Source organism: Sorex araneus, chromosome 4 (assembly GCF_027595985.1).
Source record: "Sorex araneus isolate mSorAra2 chromosome 4, mSorAra2.pri, whole genome shotgun sequence".
NCBI classification, from domain to species: domain Eukaryota; kingdom Metazoa; phylum Chordata; class Mammalia; order Eulipotyphla; family Soricidae; genus Sorex; species Sorex araneus.
The window spans coordinates 126,384,769-126,410,778 of record NC_073305.1 but is presented as its reverse complement, the minus strand read 5'-3'; the positions used below and the strand labels follow the sequence as shown (position 1 = coordinate 126,410,778).

Below are 26,010 nucleotides of genomic sequence, written 5' to 3'. Positions count from 1 at the left end.
CAGAAAGTCAACACGAACCCTTCTGTGTACCATCTGCATTAACAGGGAGAGACACAGGAAACTTTTTGCCATGAGCAACAACAGTACTTACCCTCTGGCACCCCACAATCTCCCAAATGGCCCCCACACATGTTCTCTACCTGGATTCCCTGCCAACATCTTATTCAAAGGGTTGGCCAGAACAAACAGGGCATTCTGTTCACAGGTGGTTTGCTTTTTCCTGCTCCAAATTTTCTAGGCACCTACACAAATCACAGCATTCTTATTTCTCTTTCCTCTTCCATTAGTCAGCCAATGACATACAAAATTGTGATTATTTAGTTTAACTGGTTTTATTAGAATGATTTTGCACCATAAATGAAGTTATCTTTCCAGGGGCATATATACATATATATATACAGCCATGATCCCCCACCATGTTTTATAAGAATTTATTTTATTCCAAGATCTCACAGAATAAAATATATTAGGTAAGCTGGCATCATCAGCTCTGAACCAGCCCCTGAAGCTTTGTCAGCCCTCCTGCACTATGCTTTACCATCTCACAACAGTGCAGATATTTTTCAAAAGCAATTTTACAAACGTGTCTAGATTGGGGCTCAATGTGATAGTACAATAGGTAAGGTGCTTGCCTTGCTTGCAGCCTACTAGGGTTCAATCCCCAGCACCCCATATATTCCCCGAAGCACCACTAGGAGTGATTTCTGAGCACAGAGCCAGTAGTAATCCCTGAGTACCTCTGGTATAGCCCTAAAATAAAAAATGTCTAGATTTATGTAAGGATTGGCACAAACTCATAGAACTCCTGCTTTTAGATGCACTAATTCCTACATTCTCTTTTGGTGGTGGTGGATTTTTTGTTTGTTTTGGATTGGTTTGGTTTGCCACACATAACCGTGCTCAGAACTTACTCCTGGCTTCGCACTCAGGGATCACTCCTGGCACTGCACTTGGGGAACCGTATGTGGTGCCAGTGATCAAACTTGAGTTGGCTGTGTGCAAGGCAAGCACCCTACCTACAGACTATGGCTCTGGCCCTACGTTTCTCTTATCATCAACTGATATTACCAAGTCCTTGGTCCCACTACAATAGACAGATAGAATATTTCCCTGGTTGCCGACATTCCTACAACCAATATACCCACCCTCATCACTCATATTTCTGAGTTTTCCCAAACTCCCACTGAAAGCATCTTGGAAATGTAAGTAGGTAAGGGAACTATGCAGTATGCTCTGGAGAGAGACTTGAGCCGGAAGTCTGCCCTCACCACTAAGCTCTAGTACCAAGAAGTGACAATATTTGGAAGCAGGGCTTTAAAGAAGTGATTAAATAAAAATGATGAAAAATCCCAAGAAATATGGAAAAGAATTGAAAACTGTGGTATGTGGAGAGAAGCACTATCCAATAGTGCTGATGACGGGAGCAAAGGCAGCATAGTGCAGGAGAGGAAAAGAAGATGATGAGTCTGGAGCTCCCCTACACATGTGGCTGCAGACATAGCTTTCCCCAACTTGCCCACCCACACTTTGCTCTAAAGACCTTTCCTCTTTCTGTCCATAATGTAAACAAGGAGTTTTGGAAACAAGGAATTGGTGCTTTTGGGTATTTGTCAGTTAGAAAAAAAAAAACTATGGGAAACCTTATTAATATTCCTGCAGGGTATAACAGAGGCATGAAAAGAATCTGTATTTTGCACACAAGTAGTGCTTGTTTTTAATATCAACTTATATTTTTTCTTTATAGGTTTTGGAAAATTATTTGGACTTTCTTAAATTTCTGTATTCTTATATGTAAAGTGGGGGTAGTGTAATCAAAAGATTATTTAGGCAATTAAATAATGTATCATAGGTAAAATGCCTGACATATTATATGACTCGATCAATCTTTTTCTTTCCAGAAAATCTCCTGAGAACCAAGATAAAAAGGGAATTATTAACCATGACATCTTATTATCTATAACAGAAACTTAGCAGCATCTCAAAAACAAAGATTTTCCTTAATATTAACATAATGAAATAAATTAATAAAAACACACTCGGTTATATCAGACAAATGATTTTGCATTTCATTCTCCCATCCACAACATTATCTTTGCATTACTATTTAAGTTCTAAGTGTCAATATTTATCATCAGGTAATATAATAGGTTAATAGAAAATACCATTCCAAGATATAGGAGCTAAGAAAAGGTCCAGTTCTCCAGTTCTTACAATAAGACTGCACGGCTTCCAGAATAATTAACCATGGTGCTAAACCTAAGCCTTTGTACAGATTTCACCCCAAGTCCAATAAATCAGTGAGGCAGGGGGTGGAGGGGAACATGAGCAAAAGCAGAGATTTACTGAGCAGTTAAACAGGCCTGAAAATAATACCCTTCATTTAACGAGACATTCTAATTCTAAAAGAGAAATGTCTAGCTACTGGGGAAAAAATAGAAACAACCTAAATGTCTTTCAACAGAGAAACCACTGTTTAAAAAAATACAATGCTAAAAGGAGTTAACAAGAATTAGATGCATATATATTAACACGATAAATCTTGAAAATACATGCTTTTAAAAATAGTTGCAAGCTAAGGAACAGACAAAACTGAAACAAAACCTGCCAACCCTTGGATACTAACTATAGGGCCAAGGTTGCAGTAGCCCAGGATAAGGGAGCAAAAGGCAGAGAGGACTTTGATGAGGCTACAGACTCTGATGGTGCTGCAGGGTGGTTGGGACACTGATGGAGGCAAATACACTAGAATAATGTGAACCTGTACTATTGAGACAGTGTTGTAAACCAACATTTCCTAAAAAATTTAAAAAGCTGTTAAGTGTTATATACCATATATTCCTCCCACTTAAGTAAAATTTTAAACACATAACAATATAATATGTTCTTTTATATGTAGTAGCCTATAGAGCAAAAGTCTAAAAATACAGACCTGAAAAGAAATTTGTTCTCTTTATATATCTTTATATATTTATATATCTCTTTATATATCTCAACTATAACTCTTGTTTTTCAGTGTTATAGTTCAGGTAACATGCTCATAATAGTGTTAAAGTTTGTAGTAGTGATTTGCAAAGTTACTATCACCAAAGTGCCCAAGATCTTCTCCCACTGTTCTTATATCACCACGAGCCTCCCCCCCATGCAAAACCCCCATCCCTCCACTGCTTGGTAAACTGAGTTTCATAATCCAAAACCAAGAGCTCTGATGCATTTTTTAAAGTAGCAGCTACTTCAGAGGCTGAAAGGGACTGGAGAGATGTGAGAATTGATTAGACTGTATGAACTTGACCAGACTCAGTTTAGGAAAGGAAAGAGCTATAAAAAAAATTCTTGGGAAAACTGGAGAAAATTTAGCATGAATAGTGGATAATTTCATTGAGCTACTATTACATTGTTTTAGAAATTGTTCTGATTTAGAGGAACAAATAAACCTTATTCTTAGGAAATGCGTGCTAAAATTTCATGATAGTTTTAACTTACTTTCAAATGGTATGGCGAAGTTTTTGTATAAATGTAAACACACACACTGACATGTACTCACACCCAGATAAAATTCACCCTAGGGTTTGGTAAACTATAACAATTAGAGGAGTCCCTAATAGCGGCAGCCTGAGAGAACCACAATGGTCGTTTCTAAGAGAATTGCAGTTGAAAGTTGATGTTTCCAGGCCCAAATCCTGAGTAGGAGAGTGTAGGCCAGAACCCCCAGGCTTGTTTCTCTATCTAGCCTACGCATGAATAATTTCTACTACCTGCAGGACCAATCTGGCCTCACAGCACACTGCTCTTTGCCATTATGGTTCCAATTAACATTGGAGAGCAAATTTCTGTTTGTCTCTCTGCCCCTACCAGTCTGTGAGCTTCATGAGGACAGGGGTAAAGCCTGGCACATAGAATGTACTCAATAATTGTTTGCTCAATCAACTACAGCCATATTTCCGGGAAGAGAATGCCCCACACTTCTCCTCATCAACCCATTCAGGTCACAATATACAGCAGACCCCCATAAACATTCCCTTGGATGACTAGCATTTGATCAATAAACATTGGACATAAATTTGGTCAACAGACAGTCCTCAAGTTGTTGTGCTCACTGGAGTTGTCTGTTCCATGGTTACTTTAAAATGTATCTATGATTAGTAGAGACAAGGAACAGGAGGATCGTTCCATGGCCTGGAAACCAGACTCATATGCTGGGTGGAAAGGCAGTTCAGATAGAGAAGGGACCACCAAGTAAAGGATGCTTGGAAGACCCGCTGGGGATGGGAGATGTGTACTGAGAGTAGACTATAGACCGAACATGATGGCCACTTAATACCTGCATTGCAGACCACAACACCCTAAGAGAGAGAGAGAGAGAGAGAGAGAGAGAGAGAGAGAGAGAGAGAGAGAGAGAGAGAGAGAGAAAGTAAACAGGGAATCCCCCTGCCACGGGGGAGCGGGGTGCTCCTCCGGAAGGGCAAGGGGGTTGGAGGGGATGTGGGAGGGATACTGGGAACATTAGTGGTGGAGAATGGGCGCTGGTGGAGGGATGGGTATTCAATCATTGTATGACTGAAACATAAACACGAAAGTTTTTAAGTCTGTAACTGCATCTCATGGTGATTCATTAAAATAAAATAACTAAAAAATGAAATGAAAAATTAAAATAAAATAAAATGTATCTATGATTAGTTCACTCAGGAGGGAAGATGGAGAGAGGGACAGAATCTTGGAACCCTGGTGAAGGGACAACTGACACTGGTGGTGGGTTTTGAGAGAGTATTGAATACCTGATATTGTTAGTAAAGGCTTTGTACATCACAGTGCCTAAATCAAAATAAACATAAATGAAGTAAAATAAATGTATTTATTGCACTTCAGAACCAAAGAGACAACTCAACAAACTATAAGCATATACTTTGCATGTAGGCAGTTCCGTTTCAGTGCCCAGCTCCACTTAGAACCCCAAATACCATAGTGCTGACCCAAAAATTGTTCCTAAGCACCACTAATGTGGCTCCCCCTCACCCACACAAAAAAAATAGTTCAGTGTTTATTGATAGCCATAAAAAAGGTTTGTAGTATATGACTGGAGTATGGGAATATTCTGTCCTTTCCTTGCTCATAAAAATAAAAAGCATTTAATATCTCTGAATCTTCTAATGACAGTACGAGGCAGATACACTCAGCAGCTTCTGTTCATTAATACAAAGAAATTCAATCAATTCAGCAACTCTGTTTTTTTTTTTTGGCTTTTTGGGTCACATCCGGTGATGCACAGGGGTTACTCCTGGTTCATGCATTCAAGAATTACTCCTGAAGGTGCTCAGGGGACCATATTGGAAGCTGGGAATTGAACCCGGATCGGTTGCGTGCAATGCCCTACCCACAGTGCTATCGCTCCAGCCCCAACTGTATTTCTTATGTCACTTAAAGATTCAGTGATCTGAAATCTTTCCCCGTATAACAATTTAATGCTTTAGGTGTATGCCCTCATTATTAAGTTTTCATATGTGTATGAGCACAAACAACTACAATTTAAGGACTTAAATATTACTCAAATGATTGGCTGGAGTACTCACCTTTGAAGAATCAGAAGCAGTCTGATTCTTTGTATCTAAGTATCCAAAAAGAACAACCTCACTAAGCAGGAAGATTTTACCACCAAAGAGATAGTGGCAGGAAGTGAAACTGAGAGAAGAGGCAGATGCAATGGGTTTGTAATGAAATTTCCTTTAAAATATTAGGTGAAAAAAATGAGGGCTATATTCCATCGAGTAAATATGATTCTCAGGAAATATGAAAATCACAGAAAGAGAAGTAGAGAATGAAGAAGTAGTACTCCATCATTAACAAAAAAGGGCAAATGAGAAGCATTTTTAAATACATGTAAACAGGTACAGGAGGTTGATAAATCAGGTCTTCCCATCTAACTCAAACCTTCCCACTTAATACAATCAATGTTTGAATTTCTGTTGGTTGAATTATTTGCAACTGTTTTAAAATACTTGACCACATATTCTTTTTGTAAAACTATGAATTTTTTAAATGAAGAAGGACTAATTCATCTCTTGTGTTAACACTTATTTTTCATCAATTTATTCTGTTGGAAATTTAGCAATTACAATTCCACCATTTTTTCTAAATTTGTAACTAAGATATCAATATTCTCTTCTCAGAAATCTTAACATTTTATTTTAGTTATTTCAGAAAAGGACACTGTCACTACTTAACCTATTTTTAAACCACTAAAATACAAACAAAACATTTAAAGGTTAGAAAAAAATAATTGTTTTCATCTTAAAAAAAAAACAATACTACCCAGTTTATACAAATGCTAGATACGATCTATGATTTCCAATCTATATAAAAAATCTTTATATATTTTTATATAGCTCCAATCTATATAAAAAATTCTTGTATATTTACTAGACCTCTCCACTAAAAATACTCACATCTTTCATCTAAAATGTTTTAATATTGTGTACAGTTAGGAAATAACTTTTTCATCTATAAAGTGAATTTTATCAATAATACTGATATAAGAAAGCTTTTTAATTTTAAAGTATTCTTCTGAACATAAACTACAGTGGAAGTCATCCTTTTAAAAAAATATCCTCCTAGATAACAGCCTTCAGGAAAGTTCCTGTGTAGTAACCTGTGGCCTGCCCACAAACCTTCATTAGTTTGAGAGATCATGATATAGAGCCTCTTCAAACTGGGGAAGAGTGGTAGCTCTCTGTGGAGAAATAGAGCAGGCTTTTGTGCCAGGTAATTTAAGGAGCAGCAACAGGCTAATATGTAGACGAGAGGGTGCAGCATGTGGTGCGGTTCCCAGCGGAGCAGCAGGCCTCTAATGAGGCCCAGTAGCGGATAGCAGCTGGTAAACTTAGGACTCAAAATAGGAGGCTCCGAGGGCCTTTATTTGCTAACAAAAGACTGCAAATTGCTCAAAGGCCTGAGTAGGCAATGAGAACACGTTCATATGGTGAGCCAGTATATAAATTTTCAAAAACAAATTTCACAATATATGAATTGACATTGCCATGAAAATCAGAAGATTGTAGATATTTTGGTAAGCATAGATTTCAAAATTGGCTATTAGATTTCGTATAAGAAATTCACCACCTGCTCTTCTGTCTGTTCTGGAACACCCGAACTCAAATGCGCACAGTGTGGATTGTAACTATTTGTGTAACCGGGCCTTACGCTCTGTCTGCAGCTCAGACAATGGACAGTGGAAGCATGATGTGCTTCATCAAGAATTACAAAAATTAATGGCATTTAGACAAAATGAAATTACCAGTTGTCCAATAATACATTAACGTGACAGATTACACATAAGAAATAGCTCAAATCTCTTAGAAGAGCTGCCAGAGCTATGACAGAAACCTACTTTAGGAAATGATCCTGAATAGTTCTCATGGATACTTTGATGGTTTATTTTTGACTTGCAGGCACTACCATCCTTAGTTCAAATCACAAGGAAGCACAAGGAGGGATTTCCAAAGGAAAACCATTCATATAAACACAAAATATACTATTTGGCTAAATGTTGACATTTTTTCCCCTTGCCTTTTGCTCAGACCACTCTAAGAACTCTCTGAATCGTGGATTTTTAATACTTATCTCTTTTTAAAAATCTTGTTTTAGTTTTAAAGAAAAAGAACCACTTTAAATAGTAATAATTCTGTGGGGACTCTGGGGGGCAGCGTTGGAGGACACACCCGGCAGTGCTCAGACTTACTCCTGGCTCTGAGCTCAGGGATCACTTTTGATGAGGCTCTGGGGAGCATCTGGGGTGCTAAGGATCGAACCCATGTCTGCTCATGCTAGGCAAGCACCTACCCACTATCCTACCTCTCTGGCCCCAGCTCGAGCCTATATTTGACTCATATATTTTCCCATCATCTGCACATAAGGTTTTCTCAACCCCTCATCTGAGATTGTCTCACTTTCAGTGCCACAGTTCAGTTTAGAATTCACCATCTCAGCTCATCTCAGTTTAGGAATAGTGCTAAGATGGCAGGCTATTTACCTGCCCGGAGTTCCTAGCTTATCCACACTGATTGATCTCTGGTGCCTCAAACCCTGTGCTCTCTGCTATTCACTCCTTGATCAAGAGCTACAGCATAGCTCCTTATTTCCTGAAGGACATGTCTGCCGACTGTACTCATGTTCACAGGTGCCACTTCCTGGCAAGCTCCCTCACCTTAATAAACCTCTGCAACCCCATGAGGTGGAAGCACCTCATCCCTATTTCTCTTTTTGTTCTGTTTTGGGGCTACACCTGGTCGAACTCAGGGATCACTCTTTTTTTAATTAATTTATTTTTTTTAATGAATCACCATGGGGTACAATTATAGACTTACAAACTTGTGCTTACGTTTCAGTCATACAATGATCGAGTACCTATCCCTTCACCAATGCCCATTCTCCACCACCAATGATGTCAGTATCCCTCCCATTACCCCCATCCCATCCCCCCCCATTCCACCCCGCCTTTGTGGCAGGGCATACAGGGATCACTCTTGATGGTGCTCAAGGAACTCTGTGTGGTGTCAGGGACTGAATCCGGGTCAGTCAAAGGCAAAGCAAGCAAGTGCCTCGCCTGCTATAAAATCCCTCCAAGGTCCTATTTCCCTCTATCTCCATACTTCAATTCATGCCATCATCTCCATGGAATTGCTTCCTAACTTCTGATCAATGGTTTGAAAGACCTTCACCTCACACAATACACACACATTCTGCTAACTATTGCCCCTCTCTTTCTCCCTCACTCTCTTCCCCTCAACTATACAATCTTTTAAGTCATATTCATTGTTCACAATACTATATATAACAATTTAACAATGCATAGAACAATATTTCAATATAGTATAGAAGGTATCTCATCATGCATTGATAAATAGAATGAGCATCCCACTAACCCATTCAATGTGAGCAATAATTAGCTTAGGAGAAGAGCACAAGGACATATAGTTCACCCTTCTCCTCCAACACCAGCTATTCCCTCTCTAGGCAGAGGCTGCCTCCACTCCAGCCCTATCTTGTTGTCTGTGACAGACAAACAGGTTACACACTGTTTATTTCTATCAAGAGTGTACATAGCAAACTCATCTTTCCAACCAGGACTTCCTCCCTACTTTCATACATCAATGTTCCTAAAGGCACAAATGTTTGTTTATGGGGAAAAAAATAACCAACCTTATTTCTCCCTCGACACAGCCACTGTCTGCAGAAATACAGAACAAAAACAAGCAAGCAAGCTGCCTTGGCTGTCATTTCAGATTCTCCTCTTCACACAACCCTCTTCAAATCCGGATGAGTTGAGCTCATCAACAGTCTCCAGTGTTATGATGTTCTTTCAATTAGAAAGTCTGTACGATGTTATTGCAGATCATAATGAAAATACCCGGCTCAGGCTAAAGGAAGGAGTGGTCCAGTCAGAAGTAAGAGAAGGGAAGCCACTCAGCAGGGGTCAAGCAGAGCACCAGGCTTCCAGGGTTGGTGGCTCTGGGGTTAGTCGTTTGTTGCAAACTGCAGTCAGTGAGCTTCTGGCGATGTTACCAAACCTACTAGATGTCACAGTGTAGTTTCCCTACTGACAGATGGAGACTTCAGTTAAAATAGTATCAGCTTTTGGTGTTTGTGTTTGCTTCTCATGATAGCAACTTGTTTTAACCCATAAAATGATCATTTCTAAGACTGAGTTTACTCGGTAATAGCTTCCTTTTTATGCCAAATTGTATCTAGGAAATCCCAATACTAATAAGAATGACCAAGCAGTTGTTAATTCTCACTGCTGCATAAAAGAGAACATTCTAATATTTTTCAGTGTATATGAGTGTTCAGACTACCACTTATATTTTAAAATAGTATTATTAAACATACCCTTATATCTGAGTTAGGTCCTTGATTGTACATAAACAAGTATAATTGATATTTCAATTTCTTTTTTGTCCTTTTTTTTTAAAGCTATTGGGGATAAAGGACAACATATTTTTTGTTCATCAACATGAGCCCAGCCCCTAAGACAATGTCTGCTCATGAAAAAGGATATTTGTTGGATAAACAGACTTTGTATATGACACACTGATCTCATAAACATGTTATCATAAATACATTTCTGTTCCACCACCTAGTTGTCAACTCGGATGAATCATCAGCAAGAAATATACCCTGATTCAAGTACAGAGAAATATAAAGGGAATGGAAAAGTACAGGAAGCACAGAACAATGTAATAGGAATGGAAAAACTCACACATACCTCCTCCGTTTTCTGCATTGTAACTTTTTTACATTAAAGTTTATTTGAGCCACTGTGATTTACAGTATGGACAATGGCAGGGTTTCGTTTATAAACATTCCAGCACTGGGGCTGGAGCAACAGTACATTGGGTAGGGCATTTGCCTTGCATGCAGCCAACCCGAGTTCTATCTCCAGCATCCCATATGGTCCCCTGAGCACTGCCAGGAGTGATTCCTGAGTGCAGAGCCAGGTGTAACTCCTGAGCATTGCTGGAGGGTTTTTTTGTTTTTTGCCAAAAGGCAAAAACAACAACAACAACAACAAATTCCAGCACTTCACCCTCCACTGGGGTGTCAGCTTCCCTCCATCATTGTCCCTGTATGTCCCACATACATCCTGTCTTCACCCACGATCCTTACAATGATATACCTCCCACTAAGGACCAGTTCTCAGCTTGTGTTGTCTTTGAGTTTGTTTCTTTTTATACCATATATGCAAGATCATTCGGCATCTGGTCTTTTCATTCTGACTACCTCCACTCAGTATGATACTCTCCAGAACCATCCATGTAACCATGAAATGCATGATTTCATTTTTTCTTATTACTGAGAAGTATTGCACTGTGCATATGTAACAATGTAACATAACTACATTTTGATATATACCTTTTGGCCATCTATATCTCTTCCTTGAGGAAATTTCTGTTTATCATTTCCCCTGTGGTTTTTTTGGGGGGAGTCACACCCAGAGATGCACAGGGGTTACTCTTGGCTTATGCACTCAGGAATTACTCCTGGCAGTCTCAGGGGACCATATGGGATGCTGGGAATTGAACCCGGGTTGGCCTCATGCAAGGCAAATGCCCTACTCACTATGCTATCACTCCAGCCCCTTCCCCTGATTTTTTTAAGCAGCTAGCTGTCTCCTTCTTGTAAAAATTCTACCAGTGCCATATATATCTTGGATGTTAATCCTTACCCAGATGAGTGATAGGCAAATATTTTTTCCCCAGTCTTGGGATGTCTATGTGTTCTGATCATCATTTATTTTGCAGTGCAGAAGTTTCTTAATTTAATGGAGTTTCACATGTTTATCTTTGCTTAAATTTGGTTAGCCTGTGGCCACTGAAGATGCCTCTAGTTTCAATACATGAAGGATTCTGCCTATGTTTCCTCAATTTAAGTTATGAATTCCAGTCTGATATCAAGGTCTTTAATCTTGTACACAATGATTTTTGTACACAATGCTAGAAAGGGGTCTAAGTTAATTTATTTTCTTCATGTGACCAACCAGTTTTCCCAGCACCACAAGGAAGAGACTTTCCTTGCTCCTTTTCATACCTCTTGTTCCTTTGTTGAAGAATAACTGTCTATATTCCTGCACATCTGTTTGGACTTCAATTCTATTCCATTAGTCTGGGAGAATGTCCTTATTTCAGTACCAAACTACTTTGATTACTATAGCTCACAGTGCAATTTAAAATTGGGGAAAGGCGCTGGAACAAGTACAGCAGGTAGGACCCTTGTCTCTCACAAGGCCAACCCAGAATTGCTCCCTAGCACCCCATTTGGTCCCTGAGCCCACCAGGAGTAATTCCTGAGTGCAGAGTGAGGTGCAAGCCCTGAACACTGCTGTGTGTGACCCCAAAACAAAACAAAAAATTAATTAAGTTGGGGAAAGAGCATCATCCTTCCCCCCCGACCTTGGATTGCCTTGGCTATTCTGGATGCATTGTCATTTTTTTTCTCTTATGATATGATTGTTCTCTTCCTTTTTGCCTTGGATCTTGGCAAAGATAAACTGTTTCTGCCATCTTTTAGGAATTCATGCAGCTGGAGTTGAATGAATGTGTTAATAAAACATAAAGATGCATCTTAACCTTTCTTAGCCTCAGAGTTCACACTTCAGGGTTCAGAGGATGATTTAGTGGTAAATATCTGCCAATTGGGAAGAATGCCTCAAATGTATAAAGAAACTACATGAAATGAAGATAGATTTTAAAGTGTAAATATACAGAAAATTTACAATAATTCTTTTTTATTTCCCTCCAAAGCCTAAGAGCTTTCAATCATACTATTTCCCTATCCAAAATACTGGTAATATATAATTTTCTAAAGTAATGTTATTTCAATTTTTAAATTGTTTTAGGTGACCAAAGAGAGAGCATAAGGGTACAAGTACACTTTTCTTGCATAAGGTCAACCCTAATTTGATCCCTCAGGCAGGAGAAGCCACTGAGTACTGCTGGGTGTGATCCAAACTCCCCCCTGAAATTCTTAATTTTTTATTATTAAAAATGTTTATAAAGGGGCGGAAGAGATAAATAGCAGGTAAGGCATTTACCTTGCACGCAGCTGACCTGTGTCTGATCCCCAGAATTCCATATGGTCCCCCATGTACAGCCAGTTGTAATTCCTGAGTGCAGAGCCAGTAGTAACCCCTAAGCATCATTGCCAGGTATGGTCCCAAGGCAAAAACACAAAACAAAAAAAATTTTTTTTTGCTTTTTAGGGTCACACCTGGTGATGCACAGGGGTTACCCCTGGCTCATGCACTCAGGAATCACTACTGGCGGTGCTCGGGGGACCATATGGGATGCTGGGAACCGAACCCGGGTCTGCCGTGTGCAAGGCAAATGCCCTACCCACTGTGCTATTGCTCCAGTCCCTCCCAAAAAAAATTTTTAAGAAAGAATGATGTTGATAAAATTCAGTAAATACTATTTTTATTACTAAATTCCCACTTTTTCCTATATCAACCATGGAGAAGTGCTATCACATATTTTCTTATTCTAAAACAAATTGAAATTTTAACTCAACTTTCCAAAAATATAATATCCAACTATTTATTTCAATCTTTTTTGTTTTTACAAGCTTTAATATAGAATCTGGTCTTCCAATCCTATGTTTGTCTGAAAGACAGATATATATATATATATATATATATATATATATATATATATATATATAAAAGCTTTGAATAAGCCAGAGCATAAGTATGTTACATTCTTCCTAAAATTTTTATTGTCTGTGAAATTATTATCCAAGCTCAATCTAGAGGCTGATTCATTCAGTGAGATGGTTACAATACTACATGATAGAAGCCAAAATTAGATTCAGTAGAACTTAAAATTACACACAATCATAAGACCTATATTTCTTCAGATTCTCTAGGTGCCTTGAGAATATGCTGTCCATCGTCTCTTAAGTACCTCCATGAATTTTTTGGAACTATTGAATTTTTGTTTGTTTTTAATTTTTATTTTAGGACCATGGCTTACAATACTGTTAATGTAAGGTTTCATGCATAACACAATCCAGTGACATACCCTCCTGAGTGTATACTTCCCTCCACCATTGGCCCAGTGAACTATTGATCTTTAAATCACATTACATTCTTAAATAAACCTTGGTAAAGTTAGTGATCTTTTCCCCAGTGAGGCTCTTTTTCTATTGCTATTTCAAAAGACTGCATGAAAATAGATACATAGCCCCACAAATTACAAAATGTCACCAATCTTCAGACAAGTGATGGCATATAAGTGACCTTCTGGTATGCCTTCTTCTATCTGGCCCTGAATTAGATTCTACTGTTGGAAGTTAGCTCCAAGCAGCCTTTTGTTTGTTTGTTTGCATCTGCCAAAGGCAAGGCCAGAGGGCATGGATCTATAACAGTATCTTACAATCAGAAGGAAGCCCTCAGGCCTTTGTGCCAGGAGATGGCTAAGAAACCTAAGTGAAGTGTGGGAAAACAGCAACTGGGGATTAGAATTTGCCATACGGCAAGAACTAACACTGTTTCCTGTGGGTTATTTTTTCCTGCTTTGCCACAGACAGATGGAATAATAGCATAATAAGCTTGGGCAAAGGGGCTCCTGAGCTATTCTCTCCATTATACACGCAAAATGTAAAGACACAAAGAGATGGTACTTAGGAAGGAAATGTCTCCTTGAAGAGCAATGCCCTCTCCAATCATTATTTTCATTAAAAAGTGGGAAAGAGGATTAATGAACAATGTTCCCATGCTTCCTTCTCGAAGGTCAGTCTACTCCCAGGAAGACCAGCCTTCACCCTCCTTGTACAGACGAGCAGCTGAGGGGAAGCACCATCAAGACTTCCATAAGTGCCTACGAGGTCAGCACCACCTAAAACACCTAAATTCTGCCCTCACAACTGGTGTCACAAAATGGATATCACCATGCAAAGAATAAATAGAGAGCAGTTTCAGCCATGCCTGTCACACAGCACTGAACTGTTGTCAGAAACAAAGGAAGAAATGCTGCTAGAAAGTAAGAAAGGCAGTTAGGATACTTCAGGATTCCCTAGCACTGTCTCATCAAGGACATTGTTTGAAATCAATTTTGTTCTGAATGTTAAAAAACTGAAAAAAAAAAGAAATATTGAAGAGTCAAAAATTTTTTTTTCTCAAGGTAATAATTTTCAGTAGAAAATCACTGATAGTGCTTGCTTTGGCAGCACATATACTAAAATTGGAACGATACAGAGAAGATTAGCATGGCCCCTGTGCAAGGATGACACGCAAATTCGTGAAGCATTCCATATTTTTTTTGCATACAAGTGGATCAACATGGAAAGTATCATGCTAAGTGAAATGAGTTAGAAAGAGAGAGAGAGACAGACATGGAAAGATTGCACTCATCTATGGAATATAGAATAACAGAGTAGGAGACAAACACCCAAGAATAGTAAAAATAAGTACCAGGAGGTTGACTCCATGGCTTGGAAGCTGGCCTCACATTCTGGGGAAAAGGCAGCTCAGATAGAGAAGGGAACACCAAGTAAAATGTTGTTAGAGGCCACTCGGTGGAAGGGTGATGTGTGCTGAAAGTAGACTAGAGACTTAACACGATGGCCACTCAACACCCCTATTGCAAACCACAACACCCAATTGGAGAGAGAGAGAACAAAAGGGAAGAGCCTGCCACAGAGGCAGGGTGGGGTGGGGGGAGATGGGATTGGGGCTTGGGAGGGATGCTGGGTTTATTGGTGGTGAAGAATGGGCACTGGTGAAGGGATGAGTTCTCAAACATTGTATGAGGGAAACACGAGCACGAAAATGTATAAATCTGTAACTGTACCCTCACGGTGATTCACTAATTAAAAAACAAATTAATTTTAAAAATAATAATAAATAAATAAAAAGAAAATCACTGATATTTTTAACGGATAACAAAAGATCGGATCGGCCATGAATTTATTGATAGGCCAATATAAGATATCGACTCGAACCCAGTTGGCCACATGAAAGGCAAGCACATTACCCACTGTCCTATCTCTCTTGTCCTTAATTAGGTTTTTACCAGCACTGCTGAGGTATAATTGACAAAGGCCAATTACATGCATATCAGTAAATAAAGATATAAATATTTTAAGATATACAACTTGATGCTTCAATATAAATCGACATTATAAAAGAGTAACCACAATCCAGCAAAATTTGAAGACTATTTCAGCAGAATATTCAAACAAAAGACTTATATTAAACACTTCTAATAATTTTTTCAAATAGGTTCCATTTATGTCATTAAAGAAACCTTTTATGATTTAATGCTACTAATCTAGCTTTTAAACTAGACTAATGAGACAAGATTTCCAGTTGAAGCTAAAAGAGAAATATAGGCTAGTTTTGCCTTACATATCAAAGGCAGCAAAATTAATAAAATCATTTTAAGAATAAGATGTAGCAATTTTTAGCACATCAACTTGACATAGAATGAAGAAAGACTACCTTTTATTAAGAAGGGGATTTAAAAATAAAAATAGTCTCTAAAACTAAACAAACACATTAATAAAATTAAAATACTGCCATTTAGAATGATCACTAGAATAAACACTATATTCAGCAGGGTGCAATGTACTAAACACATGAGAATCAAAAAGACACACCACTTATATATGATAACCTTTCAGCATCTATATCACAAACCATAATGCCTAAAATGAGAGAGAGAGAAAGAGAAAGAGAGAGAGAGAGAGAGAGAGAGAGAGAGAGAGAGAAGAGAGGTGACTGCCACAGAGGCAGGCTGGGGTAGGGGTAGGGGGGTAACTTGAAAGGGTGGGAGAGAAACTAGGGACATTGGTGCTGGGAAATTACACTGGTGGGGAATGGGTGTTGGAACACTGAATGACTAAAATGCAATCATAAACAATTTTTTAATGTTCCATCTCACGGTGATTCAATTAAAAAAATAAAATTAAAAATTAAAAAAGACACATCCTTGGGGCTGGGAAGGTAGTACAGGGGTAAAGGCGTAGACCTTGCATGAGATTTATGATCCCTGGCATCCCATAGTCTCCTGTGAAAGTCAAGCACAACACTGGAACCTCTCCCTCACCCATCACGACCAGAGTGGCCCAATCTCCCCCAAGATTTACAAGGAGGGACCCTAGGGTCTAAGTGTGGTGACTCTTTCAAAACTTTTTTTTTTTTTGCTTTTTGGGTCACACCTGACAATGCACAGGGGTTACTCCTGGCTTTGCACTCAGAAATTATTCCTGACGGTGCTCAGGGGTACCATCTGGGATGATGGGAATCGAACCCGGGTCAGCCACGTGCAAGGCAAACACCCTACCCGCTGTACTATTGCTCCAGCCCCATTCAAAACGTCTTAATTCAAAAAAAGTAATCTTTTTTAAAAAATTCAACCTCTGTACTCTGGGAAAATCCACTTGATAGTAAGCAATATGTAAATAGACACTGACATTCATCAAAAACTAAAAGTGTGAGGTGACACACGTGTATGACTGGAGGAGTTGGGCACTGAGATGGTGATGGACTGAGGCAATTGTATCACCAAAAGTATAAATATCGACACCATTGCAAACACATTAGTTAACTGTTATAAACTTAACTGTAATAAATGTCTTCTAAATTTTTCAATAACAAAAAACAAGTTGGGAGAAGACTGAAATGTTTTTTTGTTAATAGCTTCCTGCTCATTAACATGAAGCTTAATATTTTAAGAGTCATATCCCAGGGGATCTAAAATTTATAGAATTCTCATAATAATCTGTGCTATAAGTAACAGTTCAAATTATATAATCTTCTTGATACATATCTATACTCTCTTATAAAACTAAATTGAAAAGTATTCACATATGTTCTCAGCATAAGCAACTTCTCTTATTATACTGTAAGTATCAACATCTGAGTACCATTCTCACAGTTCTCTTATATTTTATAAAGAAGGAAGTCTCAGAAGAGGTCAGTCTGGTCTAGTAGCTTTTTGCAAACAACAATAACTCCCTTTGGATCCAGCAGGGAGTTTAGAGGAAACAGTAATAGATGTACCACTTAGCCACACAGCATAACAAAAGTAGTAATTACCTACAAAACCCACTGCTTCCCTCTCCCTTTTCTGAATTCTCTCCTGACATTTCCAATGGTGTGGACAATGAAATAAAAAAGTCTCATATCAGACCCAGAGAATTGAGTCAGAGTCATATATCTGGGGTTGGGGGAAAAGGAGAGAGACAGAGACAGAGACAGAGACAGAGACAGAGACAGAGAAAGCCAAAGAAATCTGGAATATTTCTTTGTTTCAGAAAATAGAAATAAAGTATAAATAAATATATTTATTCAAACATTAACTTCCATTTCTAGGGTCTGTAACTCAGTATGTTGGCACTGGGTAACTGGTAAAAACCAAATTCAAGAATGCTGCTCAAAGGAGAAGGACAGGTATGGAATGACTGAATTCATTTGTGGGATATAAATAAATGAATATATATGCATATATATAGTATGAAATTAATATCGAAGGTGAGGTGAGGGTTGGGGCCAGGAAGACAGGTCAATGGTCGGAAGCTGCCATAAGAGTGTGTGTGTATGTGTGTGTGTGTGTGTGTGTGTGTGTATGTGTGTGTGTGTGTGTGTGTGTGTAGGGGGGTGAAGGGCACAGGTAAAAGGATATACATGATAACTTTTCATTATTTGTATTGCAAACCATAAGGCCCAAAAGGAAACACAGAAAGAGAGAGAGAGAGAAAGAGAGAGAGAGAGAGAGAGAGAGAAGTAGAAGAAAAGTGCTCTAATGGCAGGCAGTGGGGGGTAGGGCAGGAGGGACCATTGGTGGTAGAAAAAGTACACTGGTGGGGTTTAGACCTTGACCTGACACCATGCACAAAAGTCAGATCAAAATGGATTAAAGACCTCAACATTAGACCACAAACCATAAGGTACATTGAAGACAAGGTCGGCAAAACCCTCCACGATATTGAAGATAAAGGTATCTTCAAACGTGACACGGAACTAAGCAATTTAGTAAAAACAGAGATCAACAAATGGGATCTCTGCATTAAACTAAAAAGCTTCTGCACCGCAAGATATACAGTGACCAGAATACAAAGACTATCCACAGAATGGGAAAGGATATTTACACAATACCCATCAGATAAGGGGTTGATATCAATGGTATATAAAGCACTGGTTGAACTCTACAAAAAGAAAACATCCAACCCCATCAAAAAATGGGGCGAAGAAATGAACAGAAACTTTACCAAGGAAGAAATACGAATGGCCAAAAGGCACATGAAAAAGTGCTCTGCATCACTAATCATCAGAGAGATGCAGATCAAAACAACCATGAGATACCACCTCACACCACAGAGACTGGCACACATCCAAAAGAACAAAAGCAACCGCTGTTGGAGAGGATGTGGGGAGAAAGGGACCCTTCTACACTGCTGGTGGGAATGCCGGCTAGTTCAGCCCTTTTGGAAAACAGTATGGACGATTCTCAGAAAACTAGAGGTTGAGCTCCCATTTGACCCAGCAATACCACTGCTGGGAATATATCCCAGAGAGGCAAAAAAGTACAATTGAAACAACATCTGCACATGTATGTTCATCGCAGCACTGTTTACAATAGCCAGAATCTGGAAAAAACCCAAATGCCCCAAAACGGATGACTGGTTGAGGAAACTTTGGTACATCTATACAATGGAATACTATGCAGCTGTTAGAAAAAAGGAAGTCAAGAATTTTGTAGTTAAGTGGATGGGCATGAAAAGTTTCATGCTGAGTGAAATGAGTCAGAAAGAGAGAGACAGACATAGAAAGACTGCACTCATCTATGGTATATAGAATATCAGAGTGGGAGACTAATACCCAAGAACTGTAGAAATAAGTACCAGGAGGTTGACCCCATGGCTTCGCGGCTGGCCTCACGTTCCGGGGAAAGGGCAACTCAGAGAAGCGATCACCAACTACATTGTAGTTGAAGGCCATGTGGGGGAAGGGAGTTGCGGGCTGAATGAGGGCTAGAGACTGAGCACAGAGGCCACTCAACACCTTTATTGCAAACCACAACAGCTAATTAGAGAGAGAGAGAACAGAAGGGAATGCCCTGCCACAGTGGCAGGGTGGGGTGGGGGGGAGATGGGATTGGGGAGGGTGGGAGGGACGCCGGGTTTACGGGTGGTGGAGAATGGGCACTGGTGAAGGGATGGGTTCCCGAACTTTGTATGAGGGAAGTATAAGCACAAAAGTGTATAAATCTGTAACTGTACCCTCACGGTGATTCTCTAATTAAAAATAAATAAATTATAAAAAAAAAAAATAAATAAATAAATAAAATTAAAAAAAAAAGTACACTGGTGAATGATAACCTGGTTCTTAACAGTAAAGGTTAATATTTATGGATAGGTTAAAAATATTAAAAAGCACAACCACCATATGATGTACCATATGTACTATTACAATTCCCTTTAGTACAATGCTGTTACATAGTATGATAAGCATAGTATTATGAGCTTCCAAGGAAGACAGGAGCATGTACAGAAAACATATTTTAAGCTTGTTTGAGGCATGGAGGAACCAAATAATCAGACATAGGAGAAGTGAAGGGCCTCCAGTCAGTAAGACAACATGTGGAAGGGCAGAAAGATTACCAAAAGTCCATTCAGGTGGAGCAGAGATGAGCACTAAAGAATTATGACCAGAAAATTGGGGGAGGGAGGTTTAATCATTAGTAGTTTGATCCACCAAGTTAGAAATATTCAGCTCTGTTTCGGGCATTGATAAGCAATGAATCACTCTACAAATAGATGGAAACATTTGCATTTTAGAGAGATCATTCTGATAGTTTAAAAGATTATTTGAGGAAAAGCAAACTGAGAACAAACTAAGCAGCTCGGTTTAATAGTAGACCCAGGATACAAATGATGGGACCTAACTAAAGTCATGACTACACAAAAGATATTCAGCAAATAGAAGTTAAATTTTATATAATATTTTTAGTTCTACTGCAATTATATTTCAAACACATTCACAAACCACTTATATCAGGTTTGTGAATGTGTTTATATAACTTACATAACTTATAAGATATAACTTATATCATTTATAAAGTTCAGTGATATAACCTGAACTTTAAAAATTCTGTGAGATGAGTAAGCAAAGCATTATCTTTTTGCTTTTTGTTTGTTTTGTGTGTGTCTGTATGTCTGTGTGTGTGTTTGGGGGCCATACCTCACAGTGCTAAAGGCTTAATCCTGGTTCTATGCTCAGGGATCACTTCTGGCTGTGCTCAGGGAAACAAAGACAGTGCCAGGGATAGAACATGCAGTGATAGATATGCAAGGATAGACATGCAGTGCCTTGCATGTCAGCTGCATGCAAGGCAAGTGCCTTACCCATTATATTATCTCTCCAGCCCCAATAAAGTATTTTTATCTCAATTCTATAGAAATTTACTCAGAGAAGTTCAGAACCAGCAAGAGGTATTTCCTGCTGAAAATATAATTTATGTCATCAAATTCTAAAACCTCTTAGACACAAAACTCAAATGCCAAATGAAATGATCTTTGAACAAAGAAAAGTTTAAAAATGCGTAGTATTAGAGTTGCTTATCAATACAAGTATTGATCAATCAAAATATTGATCATGATGAACACTAGTATTCATCAATAATAATGTTAGAGTTGTTCATCAATCACTGTATCACTGTCATCCCATTGTTCATCGATTTACTCAAGCGGGCGCAAGTAACCTCTCCATTTGTCCCAGCCCTGAGATTTTAGCAGCCTCTGCTTACTCATCTTTCCCAATACTGGAGGCTCTTTCATGGTCAGGGGAATGAGACCTGTTATTGTTACTGTCTTTGGCATATTGAATACGCCATGGGGAGCTTGCAGGCAGGAAACTCTTGGTAGCTTGGTAGCTTGCCGGGCTCTCTGAGAGGCATATATTTCCCTCTATGATTTTATGAAAATGGGTAGGGAGTGTCTTATGATGTGTGGCATGACCACAAAGCGGTCGCATGGTCCAGGAATATTCACTCATGAATGAGGCTTGGCCCGAGTATGTGGAAAGTAGCCTAGAGCATAGAGGTAGTTGGGTAGTGGAGGTTGGGTGCCAGGGTTGGGTCCCTTGGGGCGAGGAGAGCTCTCACGAGCACCCCTCTGGAGCACCCGGATGGAAACAGCCTCCGGCATGAAGTCTCATGGCATGGTTATGGGAGCTTCAATGTGTGCTCTTTTCCAGGAGAAGCAGCTGTGAGTTCTGGATGGTGGCCAATGAGGAGATTATCTGGCACTGGTAGGAGGTGGCTTATGGGTGTGACCGCTGGGTCACAGGATACTGGGGGAAGCAGGCAGAGGATCTCTGCTCCCGGGGTCCTGTTGAGTTCAGAGTCCAAGATCATAAAATTCCGCATTACCTGGGTTCCATGGGACTTCACTCTTGCTTGACCTTCATCAATACAATTCTAAAATAAAGAAAAATGTATGTTTGAACCTAACTATCAGGGATAGAGGAATATGGGCAATTTAAGGACACTGATCTTGAAAATTCTTGTTATATCTGTTTCATCCCAACACTTAATAGTCTACTTTTGACCACAAGTCTTAGAATAAATAGATTAATCAATTAATATATTTTACATCATAGATTAACTGCATGCTACATTTTTGCAATAAAGTAAACTAAAGATAAGAAAATGTTATTAAGAAAATGTAATGGTTGGAGAGATAGTATTTAGGTTTTGATTCTCAGCACCCCTAAGGACCACCAAAAGTGATTCCTGTCCCTGAACACAGCAAAAAATAAAATAAAATAAAATAAAATAAATCTAAGTCCACAAAGATAGTTTAATTCACCGGAAAGTATGATTTACGTGCAAAAAGCCCAGAGTCAATCATGGGCACTACAAGGTTCCCCATCAATGTCAGAAGCAACCCCAAGCACTGAGCCAGGAATAGTCCCTGAGCACAACAAACAAACAAATGTATATATATATATATATATATATATATATATATATATATATATATAATATTACTTTATTGTAATTATTGCTACTGTAAATTTACACATATGGGTAAGCCCATACAGGTCAGTCCATATAACTCAAGACTCAACTGTATTTTCTCATAGAACAAAGCATCCTGAAATTTTAATTTCAATTTGAATTCAAATTTCAATCCTGAGAGGTGTTGGGAACCCTTCCACTGAGCTTCTTTCTGTACGTAGCAAGCTTCTTCAGAGTAGGATGTGAATTCATCATTTTCCAACCTGCTAGAGGTGGGAGACATGAGACTTAGAATGTTTAATGCAGAGCTCACTTGTCATTTCTTTGGAGCTCTAACGCACAATGTGGAAACAGTTTGAGGAGGGGGGAAGAGGGGAGGGGAGAGTAGGAGAAGATAAGAGGAGGAGAGGGAAAGGAAAGAAGGGAAATGGGAGGAGAAGAGAGAGGAAAGGAAAGGAGGGGAGGGGAATGGAGGGGAAAGGAGCTGCTACTGTTAAACCTTCCTCTTAGAGCCTTTGCGGCCCCGCGCGAGATCGACCCAGGAGGCAACTGAACCACTTTGGACATGAGCGGCGCCCCCAAAATGCCTCCAAACTGTGTGCTGGGAGCTTCTGGCCTAGGCGCTGCTGGCAGGGTATGCTCTTTTCTCTCTCAACTCTTTCTTTTTGAACGCAGCAAGGCTATAGCCGGTTTTTAGACTCTACAGGAAGCCCAGGATAGCCGATGGGCGGGACTCCCGGATCCGCCCTGTGCCGGCCGACATTTAAGCAGAGAGCCATGTGGGGATGCTCCTTTGCGGCCCCGCGCGAGATCGACCCAGGAGGCAACTGAACCACTTTGGACATGAGCGGCGCCCCCAAAATGCCTCCAAACTGTGTTCTGGGAGCTTCTGGCCCAGGAGCTGCCAGCGAGTGATGCAATTACCAAAAGAATTTTCCTTGGACTTCATATAGAAATCCAAAACCGCGCGGCGGCTGCTATCGCAGCCGCGTGACCTAATATCTCTTGATTGTCAGCAACATGTAAATGTTCCTTTTTGGCAGGGCTTAACGTGGGGGGAAACTCCAAACAATAGTACTAAGTTTTTTGTTAAAGGGTAAAAGATTGTAGCGATAGAATTTTAGGCAGAATTTTCCCTGGACTTTATATAGAAACCCAAAACCGCGCGGCCTCAGCAGCCTAATGTCATCTAATCATCAGCAATATGAAATGGTTCCTTTGTAATGGGTTGGACTTTGGGGGGACCATAATAGGGTTAAAGTTTGTAGCGACGTGTAATTTCTGGCTGTACTTTCCCTGGACTTTATACAGAAATTCAAAGCCGCGAGGCTGCTGCCATGGCCGCGCAACCTATTGTCATTTAATCATCACCAGTATGAAATGGTTCCTTCTTAGCGGGTCGGACTTTGGTGGGAAATCCTAACAAGAATAGTAAGTCTTTTGCTGAAACATTGAAGGCTACCAAAGTGGTAGCCATCTCTATAGACTGAACTAAGCCATATCCCCACGCCGGCTGAGAAGAAATATCCTTCTTTCTCGGGAAGAAACGCAGCGTGGCGTTAACCATAGTATGATGTCCATTAAGCTGACACGGACCTGGTGGCGTGGGAATCGGATACAAGGGAATAAATTATGTACTTGGAACAGCGGGACGCTGGTGGAATCTTGAGCCGGGGCCGATACCAGCGTATTACTTTTGGTTCCAGAAACTGCTTGCAGACATTCTACCAGATTATCAACTAAGCCAGAGCCCCACGCCGGCTGATGACGAGAAATAACCATCTCTTTTGGTTTGTTTTCCCTTTGTCAGGCAGCGTGGTGATTACTAAACAGGCGTGATCTCGGTGGCGCAGGACGAGGGGGGAAAAAATAGAAAAGTTATGTAACAAACAGCGGGACTTAATATCTCTACATTCTCAGCAATGGAGAGCCATCAAATGCTTCCTTGACAGTGGGACTGTCTTCTCTTTTTTGGGGGGAAACCCTAGCAACAATAGTGAATTATGTGTTGAAACATGGACTGTAACCAAGATAAAGCGTAAACGAAGTGAAACTTATCACTTACAAGGGCGGGGACTGGGGGGGCGGGAGGGGGCGGGAGGTATAATGGGGTGGTTGGTGATGGAATATGGGCACGGGTGAAGGGAAGGGTGTTTGAGTACGGTATAACTGACATAATCCTGAGAACTTTGTAACCCTCCACATGGTGATTCAATAAAATTTAAATTAAAAAAAAAAAAACCTTCCTCTTAGAACTGTTACAAAGTTAAGAACTGTTATATATCCCAGTACAGAAGCATTTTTTTAAATATTAATATCCCATGGATTCTTAGAAATAGCAGATAAAACAATCTCCCTTTCTTTTAAAAAAATGACAAAGGTCATTCAGAGCCCCCATATTAAGCGTTGTAGAGCTTAGGTGCCAAGTTCAAATGATTGTGTTGCCAGAGTCAAGAAAGACAATAGACCTGACTCAGAATGTACCTACCAGGTCCAGGCACTGAAGGAAATCACCTCAGCTACTAAACAGGCCTGTGAAACACTATCTAGATCTGAGAGATAGAAGGAGACCTATATTTCAGATAGCATTAAGCAAAGGAATATTGACCAATGATATCCCCGTTGACTCTTTTAGTACACAGAATAACAATAATTTCATCGGGATACAACCTAGAGCTGAGATACACAGGCTGACAACTCTGGGGCCTTCTCAGAATGGGAGCAGGCAGATTTCCACACCCTTCTCCTTAGGGTGGTCCCATTTCCCCCATCAGAAAACCCAGCAACTTACATCCACACCCGCCTTCTTGCCAGCAGAAAAGCAGCCCAGCTACACAACTAATCTCAAAAAGAACATGATGTTGCTAAATCTTTCCAGGTAGAGGGGTTCAGGTAAAGAAATCTGGGGCCTTCTCTGAATGGGGGGGAGCAGAGTCCCCTTTCTTCATGAAGGCACAGCAGCACACAGTCACATCCAACACCCTCCCTCATAGAAATGGCTCAGCTCCACAACTGAACCTCATCATGCTGCCAAGCCACCAAATCATTCCAGCTCTCTTGTTCTTGGTCACCTCCAAATTTCATATTTCTGTCAGCCCAGGAGCATCACAGCAAATATGATGGGAAAGTTGCATAGAAAACCACCAAACTCAAGGAGAGAAAACAGTAACAGAAAAGGCTCAGCTCGTACCAACCAGTCCAATAAATTCTCAGACAATAACTTCCATAACACCATCGTGAGATATAACAATGATCACAAATTGATTTTTATTTATTTGTTTTGATAATTTCATTCACTTCTGTGTTGGAACAAACAATACAAAGTAAATTTGTTTGTGCCTACTAAAGGGGCAGGGTGGTGGGTGGGAAACTTGGACATTAGTAGAAGAAAGGTCATATTAGTGGTGGGATTAGTATTATAACACTGAATGCCTGAAACAACTGTATTATGGACAACTTGGTAAATCACAGTGTTGTAATTTTTTTAAAAAGTAAAATTTTTTAA

General features: G+C 39.7%; 1 non-coding gene across 1 annotated transcript; it reads left to right on the top strand.

Moving 5' to 3' along the window:
* The first annotated feature begins 14,693 nt into the window (after positions 1 to 14,693).
* Positions 14,694 to 14,800, top strand: LOC129404507 (U6 spliceosomal RNA). Its single transcript, XR_008629905.1, has one exon. It is a non-coding gene; the product is annotated as a U6 spliceosomal RNA (small nuclear RNA).
* Positions 14,801 to 26,010: the final 11,210 nt, after the last annotated feature.